This window comes from Bombina bombina, chromosome 8 (genome assembly GCF_027579735.1).
Source record: "Bombina bombina isolate aBomBom1 chromosome 8, aBomBom1.pri, whole genome shotgun sequence".
NCBI classification, from domain to species: Eukaryota; Metazoa; Chordata; class Amphibia; order Anura; family Bombinatoridae; genus Bombina; species Bombina bombina.
This window is the reverse complement of record NC_069506.1, coordinates 265,040,624-265,054,591: the sequence shown is the minus strand read 5'-3', so window position 1 is coordinate 265,054,591 and position 13,968 is coordinate 265,040,624. Positions and strand designations below refer to the sequence as shown.

At 42.0% G+C, this 13,968-nt stretch overlaps 1 protein-coding gene across 1 annotated transcript in view; it reads left to right on the top strand.

Moving 5' to 3' along the window:
• Window positions 1-13,968, top strand: part of DSCAML1 (DS cell adhesion molecule like 1) — a 391,456-nt gene that overhangs the window by 197,093 nt on the left and 180,395 nt on the right. The window lies entirely within an intron of this gene.

Below are 13,968 nucleotides of genomic sequence, written 5' to 3'. Positions count from 1 at the left end.
AAACGCACTCAGTCATACACTTACACACACTAACATACACACTCACACACACTAACATACACACAACACAGTCATACACTTACACATACTAACATACACACTAAGTCATACACTCACACACACTAACATACACACTCTCACACACTAACATACACACACACACACAGTCATACACTTACACATACTAACATACACACTAAGTCATACACTCACACACACACACTCAGTCATACACTAACATACACACTCAGTCATACACTCACACACACACTAACATACACACAAACACAGTCATACACTCACACACACTAACATACACATAAACACACTCAGTCATACACTAACATACACGCTCACACACACTAACATACACACTCAGTCATGCACTCACACACACTAACATACACACTAAGTCATACACTTACACACACTAACATACACACAAACACACTCAGTCATACACAAACACACTAACATTCACACACACATACACACAAACACATTCAGTCATACACTCACACACACTAACATACACACAAAAACACTCATTCATACACTGACACACACCAGCATACACACAAACACACTCAGTCATACACTAACATACACACTCAGTCATACACTCACACACACTATAACATACACACAAACACTCAGTCATGCACTCACACACTCACTAACATACACACTAAGTCATACACTTACACACACTAACATACACACACACTCATTCATACACTGACACACATTAACATACACACAAATACACTCAGTCATACACTCACACACACTAACATACACACACACTCATTCATACACTGACACACACTAGCATACACACAAACACACTCAGTCATACACTCACACACACTAACATACACACTCAGTCATACACTCACACACACTAACATACACACACAAACACACTCAATCATACACTCATACACACTAACATACACACTCAGTCATACACTCACACACACTAACAATATACACACAAACACACTCAGTCATACACTCACACACACTAACAACATACACACAAACACACTAAGTCATACACTCACACACACTAACAACATACACATAAATACACTCAGTCATACACTCACACACACTAATATACACACAAACACACTCAGTCATACACTCACACACACACTAACATACACACAAACACACTCTCACACACACAAATATACATACATATGCGCACTCACACAAACACAATCAGTCACACAGACTTACATACACAAACACACTCACTCAGTCATTCATTCACACACACTCACTCATACACTTTCTTAACACACTCTCACACACGCAAAAATACATACATATGCATACACACATACACACTCAGTCATACACCCTCTTAACACACACACCCTAACATACACACAAACACACTCAGTCATACACTCTCTTACTCTCTCTCACACATACACAAATATACACACACACTCGTATTCACAAAATATACACACACACAAATATAAACACACACACTTAATCACACACTCTCTTAACACTCTCTCTCTCACAAACACACACACACACTCACACACTATACACAAACACACACTCAGTAATTCAGTTTCTTAGCATACTCTCTCTCTCTCATACACATTTACATATTCACACACATACACACACACACACAAACATATTCACATACGCTCACACTAAGGGCCAAATGATCTAAAGGTCTCTGGGCTGGTGAGATTTAAAGAATGTTCGCCAGACCTTGTATTTCCCTGGTGGGATTCTCTAAAGCCTCTTTTTACCCATAAAACAGGGTATCTCACTAAGGGGCATATACTGCAATAGCATAGGGATAGAAGATACATACATAACAAAAGTGTAGAATTAAATTTGTATTTTAAAAATCATACAAAACAAATAATTTAACCATTCAGACAAAAATATGCAAGAATTTATTATTATTATTATTTTTTTTAAACGTAAAATATGTATGTAAATTACACAGGAATAAATCATATTAAATATGCACAGCGTAAATCATAATTTAAAGGGACATAAATCCCAAATTTTTTCTTTTATGATTCAGATAGAGCACACAATTTTAAACAACTTTCCAATTTACTTCTGGTATCAAATTTTCTTAGTTTTCTTGTTGTCCTTTATTGAAAAGCAAGGATGTAAGCTCAAAAGTGTGCACGTGTCTGCAGAACTATATAACAGCAGTTTTGCAACAATGTTTTACATTTGCAGGAGCACTAGATGGCAGCATTATTTCCTGTCATGTAGTGCTTCAGGCATGTGCACGCTACCTACCTAGGTATCTCTTCAACAAAGAAGGAAGAAAATTTGATAATAGAAGTAAATTGGAAACTTTTTGTAAAAAAAATTTTCCCATCTGAATTATGAAAGAAATATTTTGGGTTTAATGTCCTTTTAAGTACACTGGATGTGCAAAAAACACATAGAAATTCGTACTTATAAATGCAGAATATAAAGCATAATTGCTGGGGGTGCGGTGTTTCCCGTAAAATGGGCTGAACATGGACGTTCTATAAAATTGTTTCTCAAATCATTTTCGCACTACAGATCTCCCAGTTTTTTCTTACAAACTAAAAGGTGGTTAGCAGTTACCAAAATATGTATTACCCTAATATAAAAACACATGCATACAAAAATAAGAGATTGTAAGATGCTATACATAGAAAAGTAGTATAATGTGATTTATATTGGCTGCGGGATTTAATTTTTAAAGTGCACCCGCAGCTCCCTGCTAACTTTGCTGTATGAAGCGAAGTGTCCCTTTCCAGCGAACTCCATTACTTTATATAGGAGGCATCTCGCCACTTGCAGGGACCGCTCCTTATTTACGATAATTCTACGAATGCAGACCCTGCAAGGGACAACATAAACCATGTCTGGTCCGGCAAAGATTAGATAAACTGGCTGTCCATTATACACTCTCACAAACATTCTTGCACACACACATTCACACACTCGTACACATTCTCGCACGTACACACATTCACACACAATCTCGCACACACATACACACACACATTCTCTCGCGCACACACATTCTCGTACACATAAACATTCTCGCATGCATACACACACACTCACGCACATTCACACACACTCTCATACACATTCTCACCCACATTCACACACACTCTTATGCAAATTTTCGCACACACCTGCACTTACATACACTCACACATACATACACTCACATATTCTCACACACATTCTCTCTCACGCACACACACACACACACACAAAAACACACACACACACACAAATAACCTCATAGGGTCTGAGGTATCATAGAGCCCTCTATGCAGATGGAGTTTTATGTTCACAAAAGCAGATAAACCAAGTTGTTCCACTGTTCCTTTTAATGTTCATTTAGTATCATTATAAGGGTTATGAATTGGGCTTATAAAAATACAGAGACTGTCATATTCTCCTTTACTATGTTTCTCACTATTTCTTCATTATCACATTCTTGTTTTTTCTGTCTATTTTACAGTCAGCAAAATTCACTAACATATTTACTAAAATCCATCTCCAGTCCAGGGGTGATTCACAACTATATGCTTTCGGGGTGCAAAAAAAGTTGACAAAAAAACTAAATTTTAAAGTTGATGAGGTACTGGTGATGTATTATTATTCTTTATTTATAAAGCGCCAACAAATTCTGCAGCGCTGTCCATGAGTACAAAGCTAAAAGTACAACAATGATACAATTTTTTTTAAGACACAGGGCAAAATTTATCAAACAAATACAAGGGGAATTGAGGGCCATGTTCCAATGGGAACTTACAATGAGTATACATTTTCTGCATAGCCACATATCCCCCTTCCTAACGTAGGAACTGGAGAATCTGATGAGGGTGGAAAGTCTCAAAAAACTGGAGCCTGTTTCCTATTGTCTCTATTACTCTCAATTTCCATCTAAAGGGGAGGAGAGTCAATGGCTTCATTCATTACTGTTGGGAATTAAGAACCTGGCCACCAGGAGGAGGCAAAAACACCCCAGCCAAAGGCTTAAATACCTCCCCCACTTACCTCATCCCCCAGTCATTCTTTTCCTTTCGTCACAGGAGGATGGCAGAGGAGTGCCGGAGTTTCAGAGTAGTCTCTTATGGAGGGTAGTACTCTTCGCATTGGGACTGGATTTTTAAGTAGTCCTATCAGCCTCTCAGTGAGAGCCTGGGCGAAAATTAGAGTCCGGAGATGCAGGGAGAGTCTTTCTGCGAAACCATCCCGACTCATATTAACAGCTCCATAAGCAATCAGCGTTGACGAGTTTTGCTGAATGCTTTCTTCACTCAAGTCCATGTCAGGAGCGAGGCTACTAACCTGTCACACTTGAAGGGCCGTGTTCCTGTTCCACGGCGTAGAATCTGGTAAGATCGTTTAATTTTCTTCTATAAGGTACGACGAGTCCACGGATTCATCCTTTACTTTTGGGATATTATCCTCCTGCTAACAGGAAGTGGCAAAGAGCACCACAGCAGAGCTGTCTATATAGCTCCTCCCTTAACTCCACCCCCAGTCATTCTCTTTGCCTACTCTAAGTACTAGGAAGGGTAAAGTGAAAGAGGTGATAAAATGTTAGTTTCTCTTGTTAAGTGTATCCAGTCCACGGATCATCCATTAATTGTGGGATATTCTCCTTCCCAACAGGAAGTTGCAAGAGGATCACCCACAGCAGAGCTGCTATATAGCTCCTCCCCTCACTGCCATATCCAGTCATTCTCTTGCAACTCTCAACTAAGATGGAGGTCGTAAGAGGACTGTGGTGTTTTATACTTAGTTTATTTCTTCAATCAAAAGTTTGTTATTTTTAAATGGTACCGGAGTGTACTGTTTATCTCAGGCAGTATTTAGAAGAAGAATCTGCCTGCGTTTTCTATGATCTTAGCAGAAGTAACTAAGATCCTTTGCTGTTCTCACATATTCTGAGGAGTGAGGTAACTTCAGAGGGGGAATAGCGTGCAGGTTTTCCTGCAATAAGGTATGTGCAGTTAAAATATTTTTCTAGGGATGGAATTTGCTAGAAAATGCTGCTGATACCGAAGTAATGTAAGTAAAGCCTTAAATACAGTGATTACGACTGGTATGAGGCTTATTAATAGAGATACATACTCTTATAAAAGTGTATTTTAAAACGTTTGCTGGCATGTTTAATCGTTTTTTACATATGTTTGGTGATAAAACTTATTGGGGCCTAGTTTTTTCCACATGGCTGGCTTGAATTTTGCCTAGAAACAGTTCCCTGAAGCTTCCCACTGTTGTAATATGAGTGGGAGGGGCCTATTTTGGCGTTTTTTTGCACAGCAAAAATTACAGACACAGACATCCAGCTTCTTCCTGCATGATCCAGGACTTCTCTGAAGGGCTCAAAAGGCTTCAAAAGTCATATTGAGGGAGGTAAAAAGCCACAGTAGAGCTGTGGCAGTTGTTGTGACTGTTTAAAAAACGTTTTTGTCATTTGTTATTCCGTTTTTGGTATTAAGGGGTTAATCATCCATTTGCAAGTGGGTGCAATGCTCTGCTAACTTATTACATACACTGTAAAAATTTTGTTAGTGTAACTGCATTTTTTCACTGTTATTTCAAAATTTGGGAAAATTTGTGTTTCTTAAAGGCGCAGTAACGTTTTTTATATTGCTTGTAAACTTGTTTTAAAGTGTTTTCCAAGCTTGCTAGTCTCATTGCTAGTCTGTTTAAACATGTCTGACACAGAGGAACCTACTTGTTCATTATGTTTGAAAGCCATGGTGGAGCCCCATAGGAGAATGTGTACTAAATGTATTGATTTCACCTTAAACAGTAAAGATCAGTCTTTATCTATAAAAGAATTATCACCAGAGGGTTCTGTCGAGGGGGAAGTTATGCCGACTAACTCTCCCCACGTGTCAGACCCTTCGCCTCCCGCTCAGGGGATGCACGCTAATATGGCGCCAATTACATCAGGGACGCCCATAGCGATTACCTTGCAGGACATGGCTGCAATCATGAATAATACCCTGTCAGAGGTATTATCTAGATTGCCTGAATTAAGAGGCAAGCGCAATAGCTCTGGGGTTAGGAGAGATACAGAGCGCGCAAATGCTGTTATTGCCATGTCTGATACTGCGTCACAGTATGCAGAACATGAGGACGGAGAGCTTCAGTCTGTGGGTGACATCTCTGACTTGGGGAAACCTGATTCAGAGATTTCTAATTTTAAATTTAAGCTTGAGAACCTCCGTGTATTGATTGGGGAGGTATTAGCTGCTCTGAATGACTGTAACACAGTTGCAATTCCTGAGAAATTGTGTAGGCTGGATAGATACTATGCGGTGCCGGTGTGTACTGACGTTTTTCCTATACCTAAAAGGCTTACAGAAATTATTAGCAAGGAGTGGGATAGACCCGGTGTGCCCTTTTCCCCACCTCCTATATTTAGAAAAATGTTTCCAATAGACGCCACTACACGGGACTTATGGCAGACGGTCCCTAAGGTGGAGGGAGCAGTTTCTACTTTAGCAAAGCGTACCACTATCCCGGTTGAGGACAGTTATGCTTTTTCAGATCCAATGGATAAAAAATTGGAGGGTTACCTTAAGAAAATGTTTATTCAACAAGGTTTTATTTTACAGCCCCTTGCATGCATTGCGCCTGTCACTGCTGCGGCGGCATTCTGGTTTGAGGCCCTGGAAGAGGCCATCCATACAGCTCCATTGAATGAAATTATTGACAAGCTTAGAACGCTTAAGCTAGCTAACTCATTTGTTTCTGATGCCATTGTTCATTTGACTAAACTAACGGCTAAGAATTCCGGATTCGCCATGCAGGCGCATAGGGCGCTATGGCTTAAATCCTGGTCAGCTGACGTGACTTCAAAGTCTAAATTACTCAACATTCCTTTCAAGGGGCAGACCTTATTCGGGCCTGGCTTGAAGGAAATTATTGCTGACATTACTGGAGGCAAGGGTCATACCCTTCCTCAGGACAGGGCCAAATCAAAGGCCAAACAGTCTAATTTTCGTGCCTTTCGAAATTTCAAGGCAGGAGCAGCATCAACTTCCTCCGCTTCAAAACAAGAGGGAACTGTTGCTCATTCCAGACAGGCCTGGAAACCTAACCAGTCCTGGAACAAGGGCAAGCAGGCCAGGAAGCCTGCTGCTGCCCCCAAGACAGCATGAAGGAACGGCCCCCTATCTGGAAACGGATCTAGTGGGGGGCAGACTTTCTCTCTTCGCCCAGGCGTGGGCAAGAGATGTTCAGGATCCCTGGGTGTTGGAGATCATATCTCAGGGATATCTTCTGGACTTCAAAGCTTCTCCTCCATAAGGGAGATTTCATCTTTCAAGATTATCATCAAACCAGATAAAGAAAAAGGCATTCCTAAGCTGTGTGCAAGACCTCCTAGTAATGGGAGTGATCCATCCAGTTCCGCGGACGGAACAAGGACAGGGATTTTATTCAAATCTGTTTGTGGTTCCCAAGAAAGAGGGAACCTTCAGACCAATCTTGGATCTAAAGATCTTAAACAAATTCCTCAGAGTTCCATCATTCAAAATGGAAACTATTCGGACCATCCTACCCATGATCCAAGAGGGTCAGTACATGACCACAGTGGACTTAAAGGATGCCTACCTTCACATACCGATTCACAAAGATCATCATCGGTTCCTAAGGTTTGCCTTTCTAGACAGGCATTACCAATTTGTAGCTCTTCCCTTCGGGTTGGCCACTGCCCCGAGAATTTTTACAAAGGTTCTGGGCTCACTTCTGGCGGTTCTAAGACCGCGAGGCATAGCGGTGGCTCCGTATCTAGACGACATCCTGATACAGGCGTCAAGCTTTCAAATTGCCAAGTCTCATACAGAGATAGTTCTGGCATTTCTGAGGTCGCATGGGTGGAAAGTGAATGTGGAAAAGAGTTCTCTATCACCACTCACAAGAGTCTCCTTCCTAGGGACTCTTATAGATTCTGTAGAGATGAAAATGTACCTGACGGAGTCCAGGTTATCAAAACTTCTAAATGCTTGCCGTGTCCTTCATTCCATTCCACGCCCGTCAGTGGCTCAGTGCATGGAAGTAATCGGCTTAATGGTAGCGGCAATGGACATAGTGCCATTTGCGCTACTGCATCTCAGACCGCTGCAATTATGCATGCTAAGTCAGTGGAATGGGGATTACTCAGATTTGTCCCCTCTACTAAATCTGGATCAAGAGACCAGAGATTCTCTTCTCTGGTGGCTTTCTCGTGTCCATCTGTCCAAGGGTATGACCTTTCGCAGGCCAGATTGGACAATTGTAACAACAGATGCCAGCCTTCTAGATTGGGGCGCAGTCTGGAACTCCCTGAAAGCTCAGGGATCGTGGACTCAGGAGGAGAAACTCCTCCCAATAAATATTGTAGAGTTAAGAGCAATATTCAAGGCTCTTCTAGCTTGGCCTCAGTTAGCAACACTGAGGTTCATCAGATTTCAGTCGGACAACATCACGACTGTGGCTTACATCAACCATCAAGGGGGAACCAGGAGTTCCCTAGCAATGTTAGAAGTCTCAAAGATAATTCGCTGGGCAGAGTCTCACTCTTGCCACCTGTCAGCGATCCACATCCCAGGCGTAGAGAACTGGGAGACGGATTTTCTAAGTCGTCAGACTTTTCATCCGGGGGAGTGGGAACTCCATCCGGAGGTGTTTGTTCAACTGGTCCATCGTTGGGGCAAACCAGAACTGCATCTCATGGCATCTCGCCAGAACGGCAAGCTTCCTTGTTACGGATCCAGGTCCAGGGACCCGGGAGCAACGCTGATAGATGCTCTAGCAGCTCCTTGGTTCTTCAACCTGGCCTATGTGTTTCCACCATTTCCTCTGCTCCCTCGACTGATTGCCAAAATCAAATAGGAGAGAGCATCTGTGATTCTGATAGCGCCTGCGTGGCCATGCAGGACCTGGTATGCAGACCTAGTGGACATGTCATCTCTTCCACTATGGACTCTGCCTCTGAGGCAGGACCTTCTAATACAAGGTCCTTTCAATCATCCAATCTACTTTCTCTGAGACTGACTGCATGGAGATTGAACTCTTGATTCTATCAAGGCGTGGCTTCTCTGAGTCAGTCATTGATACCTTAATACAGGCTCGGAAGCCTGTCACCAGGAAAATATGGCGTAAATATCTTTATTGGTGTGAATCCAAGAGTTACTCATGGAGTAAGGTTAGGATTCCTAGGATATTGTCCTTTCTCCAAGAGGGTTTGGACAAAGGCTTATCAGCTAGTTCTTTAAAAGGACAGATCTCTGCTCTGTCTATTCTTTTGCACAAGCGTCTGGCAGAAGTTCCAGACGTCCAGGCATTTTGTCAGGCTTTGGTTAGGATTAAGCCTGTGTTTAAAACTGTTGCTCCCCCGTGGAGCTTAAACTTGGTTCTTAAAGTTATTCAGGGAGTTCCGTTTGAACCCCTTCATTCCATTGATATTAAACTTTTATCTTGGAAAGTTCTGTTTTTGATGGCTATTTCCTCGGCTCGAAGAGTCTCTGAGTTATCTGCCTTACAATGTGATTCTCCTTATCTGATTTTTCATTCAGACAAGGTAGTTCTGCGTACCAAACCTGGGTTTTTACCTAAGGTGGTTTCTAACAGGAATATCAATCAAGAGATTGTTATTCCATCATTGTGTCCTAATCCTTCTTCAAAGAAGGAACGTCTTTTGCATAATCTGGACGTAGTCCGTGCCTTGAAGTTTTACTTACAGGCTACTAAAGATTTTCGTCAAACATCTGCCCTGTTTGTCGTTTACTCTGGACAGAGGAGAGGTCAAAAAGCTTCGGCAACCTCTCTCTCCTTTTGGCTTCGGAGCATAATACGCTTAGCCTATGAGACTGCTGTACAGCAGCCCCCTGAAAGGATTACAGCTCATTCTACTAGAGCTGTGGCTTCCACCTGGGCCTTTAAAAATGAGGCCTCTGTTGAACAGATTTGCAAGGCTGCGACTTGGTCTTCGCTTCACACCTTTTAAAAATTTTACAAATTTGACACTTTTGCTTCTTCGGAGGCTGATTTTGGGAGAAAGGTTCTACAGGCAGTGGTTCCTTCCGTTTAAGTTCCTGCCTTGTCCCTCCCATCATCCGTGTACTTTAGCTTTGGTATCCCACAAGTAATGGATGATCCGTGGACTGGATACACTTAACAAGAGAAAACATAATTTATGCTTACCTGATAAATTTATTTCTCTTGTAGTGTATCCAGTCCACGGCCCGCCCTGTCCTTTTAAGGCAGGTCTAAATTTTAATTAAACTACAGTCACCACTGCACCCTATGGTTTCTCCTTTCTCGTCTTGTTTCGGTCAAATGACTGGATATGGCAGTGAGGGGAGGAGCTATATAGCAGCTCTGCTGTGGGTGATCCCCTTGCAACTTCCTGTTGGGAAGGAGAATATCCCACAAGTAATGGATGATCCGTGGACTGGATACACTACAAGAGAAATAAATTTATCAGGTAAGCATAAATTATGGGGGTTTTTTTCTTCAAGCAAGAGTTTTTTTTATTTTAAATGGTACCGGTGTGTACTATTTACTCTCAGGCAGCAGATGGATGAAGACTTCTGCCTGGAGGCTGATGATCTTAGCATTTGTCACTAAGATCCAGAGCAGTTCCCACAGAATGGCTGCGGAGTACAAGAAACTTCAATGTGAGGAACGTTTTCATGCTATAAGCAGTGAGGTATGTTTAGTCATTTTTTTCTGGAGAGACTGTGGTATTTCAGAATTGGCTGACAGTATCCCCATGAGGGAAAGGGTAAGCAGTAATCCTAAAATATATAGAGGGGTATTACTAAGCTTGCATAAGGGGCTAATAAAAAAAATGGTTGACACTGAGTTTTAATGTTTGTGGGCAAACATTTTTTGAACTGGGAGTGCTGATGACGTTTTTGGCAATAACGTTTTTTGAGACTTTATTGAGGGTACACTTGGCTTCTGTCTTGGGTTCCAGAACCCACATGGCTAGTTTGAGACCGCTCTGGTGCGGTTCATTTGGGCTGAAAAAACATTGAGTGAGATGGGCGGGGCCTATTTTCACGCCTCAGTTGCGCAGTTGTATTTGCAAAGCAAGCAGTAAGCTCCAACTCCGGTGGGCCCTTGTGTAAGTGTTGGGCCAAATCGAAGCTTTAACCCCATTTTTCCAATCCCTGAGGGCAGGTAGGAGGTACAGGGGGTGTTTTTCCGGATTTATGCCTTATTAACTATCCGGTTTTTCTCAGTAAAGGGTTAAGTGTTCCTTTCTTTGTGGGGCAAACTTAGCTGCATAAATTAAATCTTATATCAAAAAATTGAAACGATTGGTGTATTTTAAAGCACTTTTGCAAAACGTGTATGCTTTTTTGTTTTGCAAAACGTGTATGCTTTTTTTTTTCTCTTTAAGGCGCAGTACCGTTTTTTAAGATTGTTATTTTTTCACTAAATAAAGTGTTTTCAAACTTTTTTGTGGTCATTACTAGCCTGTTCAACATGTCTGACATTGAGGAAAGCCAATGTTCAATGTGTTTGGAAGCCATTGTGGAACCCCCACTTAAAATGTGTCCATCATGCACTGAAAGGGCAATACATTGCAAAGAACATATTTTAGCTAATAAAAGTGTGTTGCAGGATGATTCTCAGTCAGAAGGGAATCAGGTTATGCCATCTAATTCTCCCCAAGTGTCACAACCATTAACGCCCACATAAGCGATGCCAAGTACTTCTAGTGCGTCTAATTCTTTCATCCTGCATGATATGGCCGCAGTTATGAATACTACCCTCACAGAGGTTTTATCTAAGCTGCCTGGGTTGCAGGGGAAGCACAGTAGGTCTAGTGTGAGAGTAAATGCTGAGCCCTCTGACGCTTTATTAGCCATATCCGATGTACCCTCACAATGTTCAGAGTTGGGGGTGAGGAATTTGCTGTCTGAGGGAGAGATTTCTGATTCAGGAAAAATGCTCCCTCAGACAGACTCAGATATGATGGCTTTTAAATTTAAACTAGAACACCTCCGCTTGTTGCTCAGGGAGGTTTTAGCGACTCTGGATGATTGTGACCCTATTGTAGTTCCAGAGAAATTGTGTAAAATGGACAGATATCTAGAGGTTCCTGCCTACACTAATGTTTTTCCGGTCCCTAAGAGGATTTCGGACATTGTTGCTAAGGAGTGGGATAGACCAGGTATTACCTTTTCTCCCCCTCCTACTTTTAAGAAAATGTTTCTCATATCAGACACCATGCGGGATTCGTGGCAGACGGTCCCTAAGGTGGAGGGAGCTATTTCTACCCTGGCTAAGCGTACAACTATACCTATTGAAGACAGTTGTGCTTTCAAAGATCCTATGGATAAAAAATTAGAGGTTCTCCTAAAGAAAATATTTATTCATCAGGGTTTTCTTCTGCAACCTATAGCGTGCATTGTTCCTGTAACTACTGCAGCTGCTTTTTGGTTTGAGGGTCTAGAGGAGGCTCTTCTGGTTGAGACCCCATTAGATGATATTCTGGATAGAATTAGGGCTCTCAAGCTAGCTATTTTTTCATTACAGATGCCGATTTTCAACTGGCTAAATTTGCGGGGGTGTTTTTCCGGATTTAGGCCTTATTAACTATCCGGTTTTTCACAGTAAAGGGTTAAGTGTTCCTTTCTTTGTGGGGCAAACTTAGCTGCATAAATTAAATCTTATATCAAAAAATTGAAACGATTGGTGTATTTTAAAGCAGTTTTGCAAAACGTGTATGCTTTCTTTTTTTTTAAATTAGCGGCAAAGAATTCAGGTTTTCCATTCTAGCGTGTAGAGCGTTATGGCTTAAATCCTGGTCTGCTGACGTGTCATCAAAATCTAAGCTTTTAGCCATCCCTTTCAAGGGTATGACCCTATTCGGGCCTGAACTGAAAGAGATAATTTCAGACATCACTGGAAGAAAAGGCCATGCCCTTCTTCAGGATAAGACAAATAAGATGAGGACCAAACAAAATAATTTTCGTTCCTTTCGAAACTTCAAAGGTGGTCCCTCTTCCTCCTCCCCTGCTGCAAAGCAGGAGGGGAATTTTGCTCAATCCAAGTCAGTCTGGAGACATAACCAGACTTGGAACAAAGGTAAACAAGCCAAGAAGCCCCCTGCTGCCACCAAGACAGCATGAAGGGGCAGCCCCCGATCCGGGACCGGATCTAGTAGGGGCAGACTTTCTCTCTTTGCTCAGGCTTGGGCAAGAGACGTTCAGGACTCCTGGGCTTTAGAAATTGTGACCCAGGGGTATCTTCTAGACTTAAAGATTCCCCTCCAAGGGGGAGATTCCATCTTTCTCGATTGTCTGTAAACCAGACAAAAAGAGAGGCGTTCTTATGCTGTGTAGAAGACCTATATACCATGGGAGTAATCTGCCCAGTTCCAAGAACAGGGGCAGGGGTTTTACTCCAATCTGTTTGTGGTTCCCAAAAAAGAGGGAAGCTTCAGACCAATTTTAGATCTCAAGATCCTAAACAAATTCCTCAGAGTCCCATCCTTCAAGATGGAGACCATTCAGACTATTTTACCAATGATCCAGGAGGGTCGATATATGACCACCGTGGATTTAAAGGATGCGTATCTGCACACACCTATCCATAAAGATCATCATCAGTTTCTCAGGTTCTCCTTTCTGGACAAGCATTACCAGTTTGTGGCTCTTCCGTTCGGGTTGGCCACAGCTCCCAGAATTTTCACAAAGGTGCTAGGGTCCCTTCTGGCATCCTAAAGCCGCGGGGCATAGCAGTGGCGCCTTATCTGGACGATATCTTAATTCAGGCGTCAACTTACCAACTAGCCAAATCTCACACGGACATCGTGTTGGCTTTTCTAAGATCTCACGGGTGGAAGGTGAACGTAAAAAAGAGTTCACTAACCCCTCTCACAAGAGATCCTTTCCTGGGAACTCTGATAGATTCGGTAGACATGAAAATTTTTCTGATGGAGGTCAG